Here is a 13583-nt window from a genome sequence, read left to right as displayed (position 1 = left end):
AGAACGAAGCCGCAGAGCACCGGCCTTCTGCGCGCACCCTAAGGACTGCTAGAGGACCCTGGTGGCCGCTCGCCTGCCTCTTCAATTCCATTCTAGCATCCTTAGGGAAGGTGTTCCAGGACAATTTTCCTGAGTTTTGAATTCGTCCTGATGCAGCCCCTCCTGGGAAACTCGTGCTCGTCCTCTGAGTCTCCGACATGCAGAGACCTCGATGGCAACTGCAGAAATGAAGGGCTGCGTTGAGTTGTCGAGAAGCAAGAACATAGCCAGCGCCTTGTGTTTGGAAGTCAGCAGCTGCTAGACTTTTGCGATTGCTATCACTGTGCACTGAAAGCCAGGACGGCCTGTGCACGTTAAAACAACTAGCTGAGCAAGAGTAGCCGAAAAATCACGGCCGCTAGATAGCAGCTTACGTATTGCCCAGGAAAGAGCACTATTTTTGGAGTGTGCAGTAAAATCGTGTTTTTGGACAAGGGAGGCATAAGTGCGCTGCGCTCCTAAGCTATCTCCCTGCGAGACACACTGCCAAAGCTTTTCGCTATGATGCAGTCCAGTGCAGACGCACACTACGGCTCTCCGGAGCTGTCCGAAGCCAAGCGCCGGTGGCCGGCGTCTTTCGGCTGAAGCAGCGCTTCGGAGCGTAGGGCTGCCGCTCCGCTGTTGTGTGCGCGAAGCAGCCGCTTCTCCTGCTCCGGGAGCCGGAGAGAGCTGTAGCTTGTACGAGGGCAAAGAACGTTGCTGCAGAGAGACGAAATTGTGTGCACAGCCTTGCGACTGCTAGAGGACGGTGGCTAAAGCTCCCTGCCTTTTCAATGCACTGCTGGCATGCTTTATTGAAAATGCTCCGAGACAATTTTCCTGGGTTTTGACTTCGTCCTGATGAAGCCCCTCTTGGGAAACTCGTGCTCGTTTCCGAAGGCTCGAGATGCAGAGAACTCGATGGCAGCTGCAGAAATGAAGGGCTGCGTTGAGTTGTCGAGAAGCAAGAACATAGCCAGCGCCTTGTGTTTGGCAGTCAGCAGCTGCTGGACTTTTGCGATTGCTTTCACTGTGCACTGAATGCCAGGACGGCACGTGCACGTTAAAACAACGAGCTGGGCAAGAGTGGGCAGAAGAGAACGGGCGTCAGACAGCAGCTTACATATTACCATAGGAAGAGCAGTGTTTTTGGAGTGTGCAGCAAATGCGTGTTTCTGGACAAGGGAGGCAAAAGTGCGCTGCGCTCCTAAGCTATCTCCCTGCGAGACACACTGCCAAAGCTTTTCGTTATCATGCAGTCTAGTGCAGACGCACACTACGGCTCTCCGGAGCTGTCCGAAGCTAAGCGCCGGTGGCCGGCGTCTTTCGGCTGAAGCAGCGCTTCGGAGCGTAGGGCTGCCGCTCCGCTGTTGTGTGCGCGAAGCAGCCGCTTCTCCTGCTCCGGGAGCGGACAGAGCGGTAGCTTGTACGAGGGCGAAGAACGAAGCCGCAGAGCACCGGCCTTCTGCGCGCACCCTAAGGACTGCTAGAGGACCCTGGTGGCCGCTCGCCTGCCTCTTCAATTCTTTTCTAGCATCCTTAGGGAAGGTGTTCCAGGACAATTTTCCTGAGTTTTGAATTCGTCCTGATGCAGCCCCTCCTGGGAAACTCGTGCTCGTCCTCTGAGTCTCCGACATGCAGAGACCTCGATGGCAACTGCAGAAATGAAGGGCTGCGTTGAGTTGTCGAGAAGCAAGAACATAGCCAGCGCCTTGTGTTTGGGAGTCAGCAGCTGCTAGACTTTTGCGATTGCTATCACTGTGCACTGAAAGCCAGGACGGCCTGTGCACGTTAAAACAACTAGCTGAGCAAGAGTAGCCGAAAAATCACGGCCGCTAGATAGCAGCTTACGTATTGCCCTGGAAAGAGCATTGTGTTTGGAGTGTGCAGTAAAATCGTGTTTCTGGACAAGGGAGGCATAAGTGCGCTGCGCTCCTAAGCTATCTCCCTGCAAGACACACTGCCAAAGCTTTTCGCTATCATGCAGTCCAGTGCAGACGCACACTACGGCTCTCCGGAGCTGTCCGAAGCCAAGCGCCGGTGGCCGGCGTCTTTCGGCTGAAGCAGCGCTTCGGAGCGTAGGGCTGCCGCTCCGCTGTTGTGTGCGCGAAGCAGCCGCTTCTCCTGCTCCGGGAGCCGGAGAGAGCGGTAGCTTGTACGAGGGCAAAGAACGTTGCTGCAGAGAGACGACATTGTGTGCACAGCCTTGCGACTGATAGAGGACGGTGGCTAAAGCTCCCTGCCTTTTCAATGCACTGCTGGCATGCTTTATTGAAGGTGCTCCGAGACAATTTTCCTGGGTTTTGACTTCGTCCTGATGAAGCCCCTCTTGGGAAACTCGTGCTCGTTTCCGAAGGCTCGAGATGCAGAGAACTCGATGGCAGCTGCAGAAATGAAGGGCTGCGTTGAGTTGTCGAGAAGCAAGAACATAGCCAGCGCCTTGTGTTTGGCAGTCAGCAGCTGCTGGACTTTTGCGATTGCTTTCACTGTGCACTGAATGCCAGGACGGCACGTGCACGTTAAAACAACGAGCTGGGCAAGAGTGGGCAGAAGAGAACGGGCGTCAGACAGCAGCTTACATATTACCATAGGAAGAGCAGTGTTTTTGGAGTGTGCAGCAAATGCGTGTTTCTGGACAAGGGAGGCAAAAGTGCGCTGCGCTCCTAAGCTATCTCCCTGCGAGACACACTGCCAAAGCTTTTCGTTATCATGCAGTCTAGTGCAGACGCACACTACGGCTCTCCGGAGCTGTCCGAAGCTAAGCGCCGGTGGCCGGCGTCTTTCGGCTGAAGCAGCGCTTCGGAGCGTAGGGCTGCCGCTCCGCTGTTGTGTGCGCGAAGCAGCCGCTTCTCCTGCTCCGGGAGCGGACAGAGCGGTAGCTTGTACGAGGGCGAAGAACGAAGCCGCAGAGCACCCGGCTTCTCCGCGCCCCCTAAGGACTGCTAGAGGACCGTGGTGGCCGCTCGCCTTCCTCTTCAATTCCATTCTAGTATCCTTAGGGAAGGTGTTCCAGGACAATTTTCCTGAGTTTTGAATTCGTCCTGATGCAGCCCCTCCTGGGAACCTCGTGCGCGTCCTCTGAGTCTCCGAGTGCAGAGACCTCGATGGCAACTGCAGAAATGAAGGGCTGCGTTGAGTTGTCGAGAAGCAAGAACATAGCCTGGAGTTTGGGAGTCAGCAGCTGCTGGACTTTTGCAATTGCTTTCACTGTGCACTGAATGCCAGGACGGCATGTGCACGTTAAAACAACGAGCTGGGCAAGAGTAATCGAAAGATCACGGCCGTCAGAAAGCAGCTTATATATTGCCCTGGAAAGAGCATTGTTTTTGGAGTGTGCAGTAAAATCGTGTTTCTGGACAAGGGAGGCATAAGTGCGCTGCGCTCCTAAGCTATCTCCCTGCGAGACACACTGCCAAAGCTTTTCGCTATCATGCAGTCCAGTGCAGACGCACACTACGGCTCTCCGGAGCTGTCCGAAGCCAAGCGCCGGTGGCCGGCGTCTTTCGGCTGAAGCAGCGCTTCGGAGCGTAGGGCTGCCGCTCCGCTGTTGTGTGCGCGAAGCAGCCGCTTCTCCTGCTCCGGGAGCGGACAGAGCGGTAGCTTGTACGAGGGCGAAGAACGAAGCCGCAGAGCACCGGCCTTCTGCGCGCACCCTAAGGACTGCTAGAGGACCCTGGTGGCCGCTCGCCTTCCTCTTCAATTCCATTCTAGCATCCTTAGGGAAGGTGTTCCAGGACAATTTTCCTGAGTTTTGAATTCGTCCTGATGCAGCCCCTCCTGGGAAACTCGTGCTCGTCCTCTGAGTCTCCGACATGCAGAGACCTCGATGGCAACTGCAGAAATGAAGGGCTGCGTTGAGTTGTCGAGAAGCAAGAACATAGCCAGCGCCTTGTGTTTGGGAGTCAGCAGCTGCTAGACTTTTGCGATTGCTATCACTGTGCACTGAAAGCCAGGACGGCCTGTGCACGTTAAAACAACTAGCTGAGCAAGAGTAGCCGAAAAATCACGGCCGCTAGATAGCAGCTTACGTATTGCCCAGGAAAGAGCACTATTTTTGGAGTGTGCAGTAAAATCGTGTTTTTGGACAAGGGAGGCATAAGTGCGCTGCGCTCCTAAGCTATCTCCCTGCGAGACACACTGCCAAAGCTTTTCGCTATGATGCAGTCTAGTGCAGACGCACACTACGGCTCTCCGGAGCTGTCCGAAGCCAAGCGCCGGTGGCCGGCGTCTTTCGGCTGAAGCAGCGCTTCGGAGCGTAGGGCTGCCGCTCCGCTGTTGTGTGCGCGAAGCAGCCGCTTCTCCTGCTCCGGGAGCCGGAGAGAGCTGTAGCTTGTACGAGGGCAAAGAACGTTGCTGCAGAGAGACGACATTGTGTGCACAGCCTTGCGACTGCTAGAGGACGGTGGCTAAAGCTCCCTGCCTTTTCAATGCACTGCTGGCATGCTTTATTGAAAATGCTCCGAGACAATTTTCCTGGGTTTTGACTTCGTCCTGATGAAGCCCCTCTTGGGAAACTCGTGCTCGTTTCCGAAGGCTCGAGATGCAGAGAACTCGATGGCAGCTGCAGAAATGAAGGGCTGCGTTGAGTTGTCGAGAAGCAAGAACATAGCCAGCGCCTTGTGTTTGGCAGTCAGCAGCTGCTGGACTTTTGCGATTGCTTTCACTGTGCACTGAATGCCAGGACGGCACGTGCACGTTAAAACAACGAGCTGGGCAAGAGTGGGCAGAAGAGAACGGGCGTCAGACAGCAGCTTACATATTACCATAGGAAGAGCAGTGTTTTTGGAGTGTGCAGCAAATGCGTGTTTCTGGACAAGGGAGGCAAAAGTGCGCTGCGCTCCTAAGCTATCTCCCTGCGAGACACACTGCCAAAGCTTTTCGTTATCATGCAGTCTAGTGCAGACGCACACTACGGCTCTCCGGAGCTGTCCGAAGCTAAGCGCCGGTGGCCGGCGTCTTTCGGCTGAAGCAGCGCTTCGGAGCGTAGGGCTGCCGCTCCGCTGTTGTGTGCGCGAAGCAGCCGCTTCTCCTGCTCCGGGAGCCGGACAGAGCGGTAGCTTGTACGAGGGCGAAGAACGAAGCCGCAGAGCACCCGGCTTCTCCGCGCCCCCTAAGGACTGCTAGAGGACCGTGGTGGCCGCTCGCCTTCCTCTTCAATTCCATTCTAGTATCCTTAGGGAAGGTGTTCCAGGACAATTTTCCTGAGTTTTGAATTCGTCCTGATGCAGCCCCTCCTGGGAACCTCGTGCGCGTCCTCTGAGTCTCCGAGTGCAGAGACCTCGATGGCAACTGCAGAAATGAAGGGCTGCGTTGAGTTGTCGAGAAGCAAGAACATAGCCTGGAGTTTGGGAGTCAGCAGCTGCTGGACTTTTGCAATTGCTTTCACTGTGCACTGAATGCCAGGACGGCATGTGCACGTTAAAACAACGAGCTGGGCAAGAGTAATCGAAAGATCACGGCCGTCAGAAAGCAGCTTATATATTGCCCTGGAAAGAGCATTGTTTTTGGAGTGTGCAGTAAAATCGTGTTTCTGGACAAGGGAGGCATAAGTGCGCTGCGCTCCTAAGCTATCTCCCTGCGAGACACACTGCCAAAGCTTTTCGCTATCATGCAGTCTAGTGCAGACGCACACTACGGCTCTCCGGAGCTGTCCGAAGCCAAGCGCCGGTGGCCGGCGTCTTTCGGCTGAAGCAGCGCTTCGGAGCGTAGGGCTGCCGCTCCGCTGTTGTGTGCGCGAAGCAGCCGCTTCTCCTGCTCCGGGAGCGGACAGAGCGGTAGCTTGTACGAGGGCGAAGAACGAAGCCGCAGAGCACCGGCCTTCTGCGCGCACCCTAAGGACTGCTAGAGGACCCTGGTGGCCGCTCGCCTGCCTCTTCAATTCCATTCTAGCATCCTTAGGGAAGGTGTTCCAGGACAATTTTCCTGAGTTTTGAATTCGTCCTGATGCAGCCCCTCCTGGGAAACTCGTGCTCGTCCTCTGAGTCTCCGACATGCAGAGACCTCGATGGCAACTGCAGAAATGAAGGGCTGCGTTGAGTTGTCGAGAAGCAAGAACATAGCCAGCGCCTTGTGTTTGGGAGTCAGCAGCTGCTAGACTTTTGCGATTGCTATCACTGTGCACTGAAAGCCAGGACGGCCTGTGCACGTTAAAACAACTAGCTGAGCAAGAGTAGCCGAAAAATCACGGCCGCTAGATAGCAGCTTACGTATTGCCCAGGAAAGAGCACTATTTTTGGAGTGTGCAGTAAAATCGTGTTTTTGGACAAGGGAGGCATAAGTGCGCTGCGCTCCTAAGCTATCTCCCTGCGAGACACACTGCCAAAGCTTTTCGCTATGATGCAGTCCAGTGCAGACGCACACTACGGCTCTCCGGAGCTGTCCGAAGCCAAGCGCCGGTGGCCGGCGTCTTTCGGCTGAAGCAGCGCTTCGGAGCGTAGGGCTGCCGCTCCGCTGTTGTGTGCGCGAAGCAGCCGCTTCTCCTGCTCCGGGAGCCGGAGAGAGCTGTAGCTTGTACGAGGGCAAAGAACGTTGCTGCAGAGAGACGAAATTGTGTGCACAGCCTTGCGACTGCTAGAGGACGGTGGCTAAAGCTCCCTGCCTTTTCAATGCACTGCTGGCATGCTTTATTGAAAATGCTCCGAGACAATTTTCCTGGGTTTTGACTTCGTCCTGATGAAGCCCCTCTTGGGAAACTCGTGCTCGTTTCCGAAGGCTCGAGATGCAGAGAACTCGATGGCAGCTGCAGAAATGAAGGGCTGCGTTGAGTTGTCGAGAAGCAAGAACATAGCCAGCGCCTTGTGTTTGGCAGTCAGCAGCTGCTGGACTTTTGCGATTGCTTTCACTGTGCACTGAATGCCAGGACGGCACGTGCACGTTAAAACAACGAGCTGGGCAAGAGTGGGCAGAAGAGAACGGGCGTCAGACAGCAGCTTACATATTACCATAGGAAGAGCAGTGTTTTTGGAGTGTGCAGCAAATGCGTGTTTCTGGACAAGGGAGGCAAAAGTGCGCTGCGCTCCTAAGCTATCTCCCTGCGAGACACACTGCCAAAGCTTTTCGTTATCATGCAGTCTAGTGCAGACGCACACTACGGCTCTCCGGAGCTGTCCGAAGCTAAGCGCCGGTGGCCGGCGTCTTTCGGCTGAAGCAGCGCTTCGGAGCGTACGGCTGCCGCTCCGCTGTTGTGTGCGCGAAGCAGCCGCTTCTCCTGCTCCGGGAGCCGGACAGAGCGGTAGCTTGTACGAGGGCGAAGAACGAAGCCGCAGAGCACCCGGCTTCTCCGCGCCCCCTAAGGACTGCTAGAGGACCCTGGTGGCCGCTCGCCTTCCTCTTCAATTCCATTCTAGTATCCTTAGGGAAGGTGTTCCAGGACAATTTTCCTGAGTTTTGAATTCGTCCTGATGCAGCCCCTCCTGGGAAACTCGTGCTCGTCCTCTGAGTCTCCGAGTGCAGAGACCTCGATGGCAGCTGCAGAAATGAAGGGCTGCGTTGAGTTGTCGAGAAGCAAGAACATAGCCAGCGCCTGGTGTTTGGGAGTCAGCAGCTGCTGGACTTTTGCGATTGCTTTCACTGTGCACTGAATGCCAGGACGGCATGTGCACGTTAAAACAACGAGCTGGGCAAGAGTAATCGAAAGATCACGGCCGTCAGAAAGCAGCTTATATATTGCCCTGGAAAGAGCATTGTTTTTGGAGTGTGCAGTAAAATCGTGTTTCTGGACAAGGGAGGCATAAGTGCGCTGCGCTCCTAAGCTATCTCCCTGCGAGACACACTGCCAAAGCTTTTCGCTATGATGCAGTCTAGTGCAGACGCACACTACGGCTCTCCGGAGCTGTCCGAAGCCAAGCGCCGGTGGCCGGCGTCTTTCGGCTGAAGCAGCGCTTCGGAGCGTAGGGCTGCCGCTCCGCTGTTGTGTGCGCGAAGCAGCCGCTTCTCCTGCTCCGGGAGCCGGAGAGAGCGGTAGCTTGTACGAGGGCGAAGAACGTTGCTGCAGAGAGACGACATTGTGTGCACAGCCTTGCGACTGATAGAGGACGGTGGCTAAAGCTCCCTGCCTTTTCAATGCACTGCTGGCATGCTTTATTGAAGGTGCTCCGAGACAATTTTCCTGGGTTTTGACTTCGTCCTGATGAAGCCCCTCTTGGGAAACTCGTGCTCGTTTCCGAAGGCTCGAGATGCAGAGAACTCGATGGCAGCTGCAGAAATGAAGGGCTGCGTTGAGTTGTCGAGAAGCAAGAACATAGCCAGCGCCTTGTGTTTGGCAGTCAGCAGCTGCTGGACTTTTGCGATTGCTTTCACTGTGCACTGAATGCCAGGACGGCACGTGCACGTTAAAACAACGAGCTGGGCAAGAGTGGGCAGAAGAGAACGGGCGTCAGACAGCAGCTTACATATTACCATAGGAAGAGCAGTGTTTTTGGAGTGTGCAGCAAATGCGTGTTTCTGGACAAGGGAGGCAAAAGTGCGCTGCGCTCCTAAGCTATCTCCCTGCGAGACACACTGCCAAAGCTTTTCGTTATCATGCAGTCTAGTGCAGACGCACACTACGGCTCTCCGGAGCTGTCCGAAGCTAAGCGCCGGTGGCCGGCGTCTTTCGGCTGAAGCAGCGCTTCGGAGCGTAGGGCTGCCGCTCCGCTGTTGTGTGCGCGAAGCAGCCGCTTCTCCTGCTCCGGGAGCGGACAGAGCGGTAGCTTGTACGAGGGCGAAGAACGAAGCCGCAGAGCACCCGGCTTCTCCGCGCCCCCTAAGGACTGCTAGAGGACCGTGGTGGCCGCTCGCCTTCCTCTTCAATTCCATTCTAGTATCCTTAGGGAAGGTGTTCCAGGACAATTTTCCTGAGTTTTGAATTCGTCCTGATGCAGCCCCTCCTGGGAACCTCGTGCGCGTCCTCTGAGTCTCCGAGTGCAGAGACCTCGATGGCAACTGCAGAAATGAAGGGCTGCGTTGAGTTGTCGAGAAGCAAGAACATAGCCTGGAGTTTGGGAGTCAGCAGCTGCTGGACTTTTGCAATTGCTTTCACTGTGCACTGAATGCCAGGACGGCATGTGCACGTTAAAACAACGAGCTGGGCAAGAGTAATCGAAAGATCACGGCCGTCAGAAAGCAGCTTATATATTGCCCTGGAAAGAGCATTGTTTTTGGAGTGTGCAGTAAAATCGTGTTTCTGGACAAGGGAGGCATAAGTGCGCTGCGCTCCTAAGCTATCTCCCTGCGAGACACACTGCCAAAGCTTTTCGCTATCATGCAGTCCAGTGCAGACGCACACTACGGCTCTCCGGAGCTGTCCGAAGCCAAGCGCCGGTGGCCGGCGTCTTTCGGCTGAAGCAGCGCTTCGGAGCGTAGGGCTGCCGCTCCGCTGTTGTGTGCGCGAAGCAGCCGCTTCTCCTGCTCCGGGAGCGGACAGAGCGGTAGCTTGTACGAGGGCGAAGAACGAAGCCGCAGAGCACCGGCCTTCTGCGCGCACCCTAAGGACTGCTAGAGGACCGTGGTGGCCGCACGCCTGCCTCTTCAATTCCATTCTAGCATCCTTAGGGAAGGTGTTCCAGGACAATTTTCCTGAGTTTTGAATTCGTCCTGATGCAGCCCCTCCTGGGAAACTCGTGCTCGTCCTCTGAGTCTCCGACATGCAGAGACCTCGATGGCAACTGCAGAAATGAAGGGCTGCGTTGAGTTGTCGAGAAGCAAGAACATAGCCAGCGCCTTGTGTTTGGGAGTCAGCAGCTGCTAGACTTTTGCGATTGCTATCACTGTGCACTGAAAGCCAGGACGGCCTGTGCACGTTAAAACAACTAGCTGAGCAAGAGTAGCCGAAAAATCACGGCCGCTAGATAGCAGCTTACGTATTGCCCTGGAAAGAGCATTGTGTTTGGAGTGTGCAGTAAAATCGTGTTTCTGGACAAGGGAGGCATAAGTGCGCTGCGCTCCTAAGCTATCTCCCTGCGAGACACACTGCCAAAGCTTTTCGCTATGATGCAGTCCAGTGCAGACGCACACTACGGCTCTCCGGAGCTGTCCGAAGCTAAGCGCCGGTGGCCGGCGTCTTTCGGCTGAAGCAGCGCTTCGGAGCGTAGGGCTGCCGCTCCGCTGTTGTGTGCGCGAAGCAGCCGCTTCTCCTGCTCCGGGAGCGGACAGAGCGGTAGCTTGTACGAGGGCGAAGAACGTTGCTGCAGAGAGACGACATTGTGTGCACAGCCTTGCGACTGATAGAGGACGGTGGCTAAAGCTCCCTGCCTTTTCAATGCACTGCTGGCATGCTTTATTGAAGGTGCTCCGAGACAATTTTCCTGGGTTTTGACTTCGTCCTGATGAAGCCCCTCTTGGGAAACTCGTGCTCGTTTCCGAAGGCTCGAGATGCAGAGAACTCGATGGCAGCTGCAGAAATGAAGGGCTGCGTTGAGTTGTCGAGAAGCAAGAACATAGCCAGCGCCTTGTGTTTGGCAGTCAGCAGCTGCTGGACTTTTGCGATTGCTTTCACTGTGCACTGAATGCCAGGACGGCACGTGCACGTTAAAACAACGAGCTGGGCAAGAGTGGGCAGAAGATCACGGCCGTCAGACAGCAGCTTACATATTACCATAGGAAGAGCAGTGTTTTTGGAGTGTGCAGCAAATGCGTGTTTCTGGACAAGGGAGGCAAAAGTGCGCTGCGCTCCTAAGCTATCTCCCTGCGAGACACACTGCCAAAGCTTTTCGTTATCATGCAGTCTAGTGCAGACGCACACTACGGCTCTCCGGAGCTGTCCGAAGCTAAGCGCCGGTGGCCGGCGTCTTTCGGCTGAAGCAGCGCTTCGGAGCGTAGGGCTGCCGCTCCGCTGTTGTGTGCGCGAAGCAGCCGCTTCTCCTGCTCCGGGAGCGGACAGAGCGGTAGCTTGTACGAGGGCGAAGAACGAAGCCGCAGAGCACCCGGCTTCTCCGCGCCCCCTAAGGACTGCTAGAGGACCGTGGTGGCCGCTCGCCTTCCTCTTCAATTCCATTCTAGTATCCTTAGGGAAGGTGTTCCAGGACAATTTTCCTGAGTTTTGAATTCGTCCTGATGCAGCCCCTCCTGGGAACCTCGTGCGCGTCCTCTGAGTCTCCGAGTGCAGAGACCTCGATGGCAACTGCAGAAATGAAGGGCTGCGTTGAGTTGTCGAGAAGCAAGAACATAGCCTGGAGTTTGGGAGTCAGCAGCTGCTGGACTTTTGCAATTGCTTTCACTGTGCACTGAATGCCAGGACGGCATGTGCACGTTAAAACAACGAGCTGGGCAAGAGTAATCGAAAGATCACGGCCGTCAGAAAGCAGCTTATATATTGCCCTGGAAAGAGCATTGTTTTTGGAGTGTGCAGTAAAATCGTGTTTCTGGACAAGGGAGGCATAAGTGCGCTGCGCTCCTAAGCTATCTCCCTGCGAGACACACTGCCAAAGCTTTTCGCTATCATGCAGTCCAGTGCAGACGCACACTACGGCTCTCCGGAGCTGTCCGAAGCCAAGCGCCGGTGGCCGGCGTCTTTCGGCTGAAGCAGCGCTTCGGAGCGTACGGCTGCCGCTCCGCTGTTGTGTGCGCGAAGCAGCCGCTTCTCCTGCTCCGGGAGCGGACAGAGCGGTAGCTTGTACGAGGGCGAAGAACGAAGCCGCAGAGCACCGGCCTTCTGCGCGCACCCTAAGGACTGCTAGAGGACCCTGGTGGCCGCTCGCCTGCCTCTTCAATTCCATTCTAGCATCCTTAGGGAAGGTGTTCCAGGACAATTTTCCTGAGTTTTGAATTCGTCCTGATGCAGCCCCTCCTGGGAAACTCGTGCTCGTCCTCTGAGTCTCCGACATGCAGAGACCTCGATGGCAACTGCAGAAATGAAGGGCTGCGTTGAGTTGTCGAGAAGCAAGAACATAGCCAGCGCCTTGTGTTTGGAAGTCAGCAGCTGCTAGACTTTTGCGATTGCTATCACTGTGCACTGAAAGCCAGGACGGCCTGTGCACGTTAAAACAACTAGCTGAGCAAGAGTAGCCGAAAAATCACGGCCGCTAGATAGCAGCTTACGTATTGCCCAGGAAAGAGCACTATTTTTGGAGTGTGCAGTAAAATCGTGTTTTTGGACAAGGGAGGCATAAGTGCGCTGCGCTCCTAAGCTATCTCCCTGCGAGACACACTGCCAAAGCTTTTCGCTATGATGCAGTCCAGTGCAGACGCACACTACGGCTCTCCGGAGCTGTCCGAAGCCAAGCGCCGGTGGCCGGCGTCTTTCGGCTGAAGCAGCGCTTCGGAGCGTAGGGCTGCCGCTCCGCTGTTGTGTGCGCGAAGCAGCCGCTTCTCCTGCTCCGGGAGCCGGAGAGAGCTGTAGCTTGTACGAGGGCAAAGAACGTTGCTGCAGAGAGACGAAATTGTGTGCACAGCCTTGCGACTGCTAGAGGACGGTGGCTAAAGCTCCCTGCCTTTTCAATGCACTGCTGGCATGCTTTATTGAAAATGCTCCGAGACAATTTTCCTGGGTTTTGACTTCGTCCTGATGAAGCCCCTCTTGGGAAACTCGTGCTCGTTTCCGAAGGCTCGAGATGCAGAGAACTCGATGGCAGCTGCAGAAATGAAGGGCTGCGTTGAGTTGTCGAGAAGCAAGAACATAGCCAGCGCCTTGTGTTTGGCAGTCAGCAGCTGCTGGACTTTTGCGATTGCTTTCACTGTGCACTGAATGCCAGGACGGCACGTGCACGTTAAAACAACGAGCTGGGCAAGAGTGGGCAGAAGAGAACGGGCGTCAGACAGCAGCTTACATATTACCATAGGAAGAGCAGTGTTTTTGGAGTGTGCAGCAAATGCGTGTTTCTGGACAAGGGAGGCAAAAGTGCGCTGCGCTCCTAAGCTATCTCCCTGCGAGACACACTGCCAAAGCTTTTCGTTATCATGCAGTCTAGTGCAGACGCACACTACGGCTCTCCGGAGCTGTCCGAAGCTAAGCGCCGGTGGCCGGCGTCTTTCGGCTGAAGCAGCGCTTCGGAGCGTAGGGCTGCCGCTCCGCTGTTGTGTGCGCGAAGCAGCCGCTTCTCCTGCTCCGGGAGCGGACAGAGCGGTAGCTTGTACGAGGGCGAAGAACGAAGCCGCAGAGCACCGGCCTTCTGCGCGCACCCTAAGGACTGCTAGAGGACCCTGGTGGCCGCTCGCCTGCCTCTTCAATTCTTTTCTAGCATCCTTAGGGAAGGTGTTCCAGGACAATTTTCCTGAGTTTTGAATTCGTCCTGATGCAGCCCCTCCTGGGAAACTCGTGCTCGTCCTCTGAGTCTCCGACATGCAGAGACCTCGATGGCAACTGCAGAAATGAAGGGCTGCGTTGAGTTGTCGAGAAGCAAGAACATAGCCAGCGCCTTGTGTTTGGGAGTCAGCAGCTGCTAGACTTTTGCGATTGCTATCACTGTGCACTGAAAGCCAGGACGGCCTGTGCACGTTAAAACAACTAGCTGAGCAAGAGTAGCCGAAAAATCACGGCCGCTAGATAGCAGCTTACGTATTGCCCTGGAAAGAGCATTGTGTTTGGAGTGTGCAGTAAAATCGTGTTTCTGGACAAGGGAGGCATAAGTGCGCTGCGCTCCTAAGCTATC

The sequence above is a fragment of the Lonchura striata genome, chromosome 23 (assembly GCF_050655825.1).
Source record: "Lonchura striata isolate lonStrDom1 chromosome 23, ASM5065582v1, whole genome shotgun sequence".
Lineage (NCBI taxonomy): Eukaryota > Metazoa > Chordata > Aves > Passeriformes > Estrildidae > Lonchura > Lonchura striata.
Note: the sequence above shows the minus strand (reverse complement) of the source record.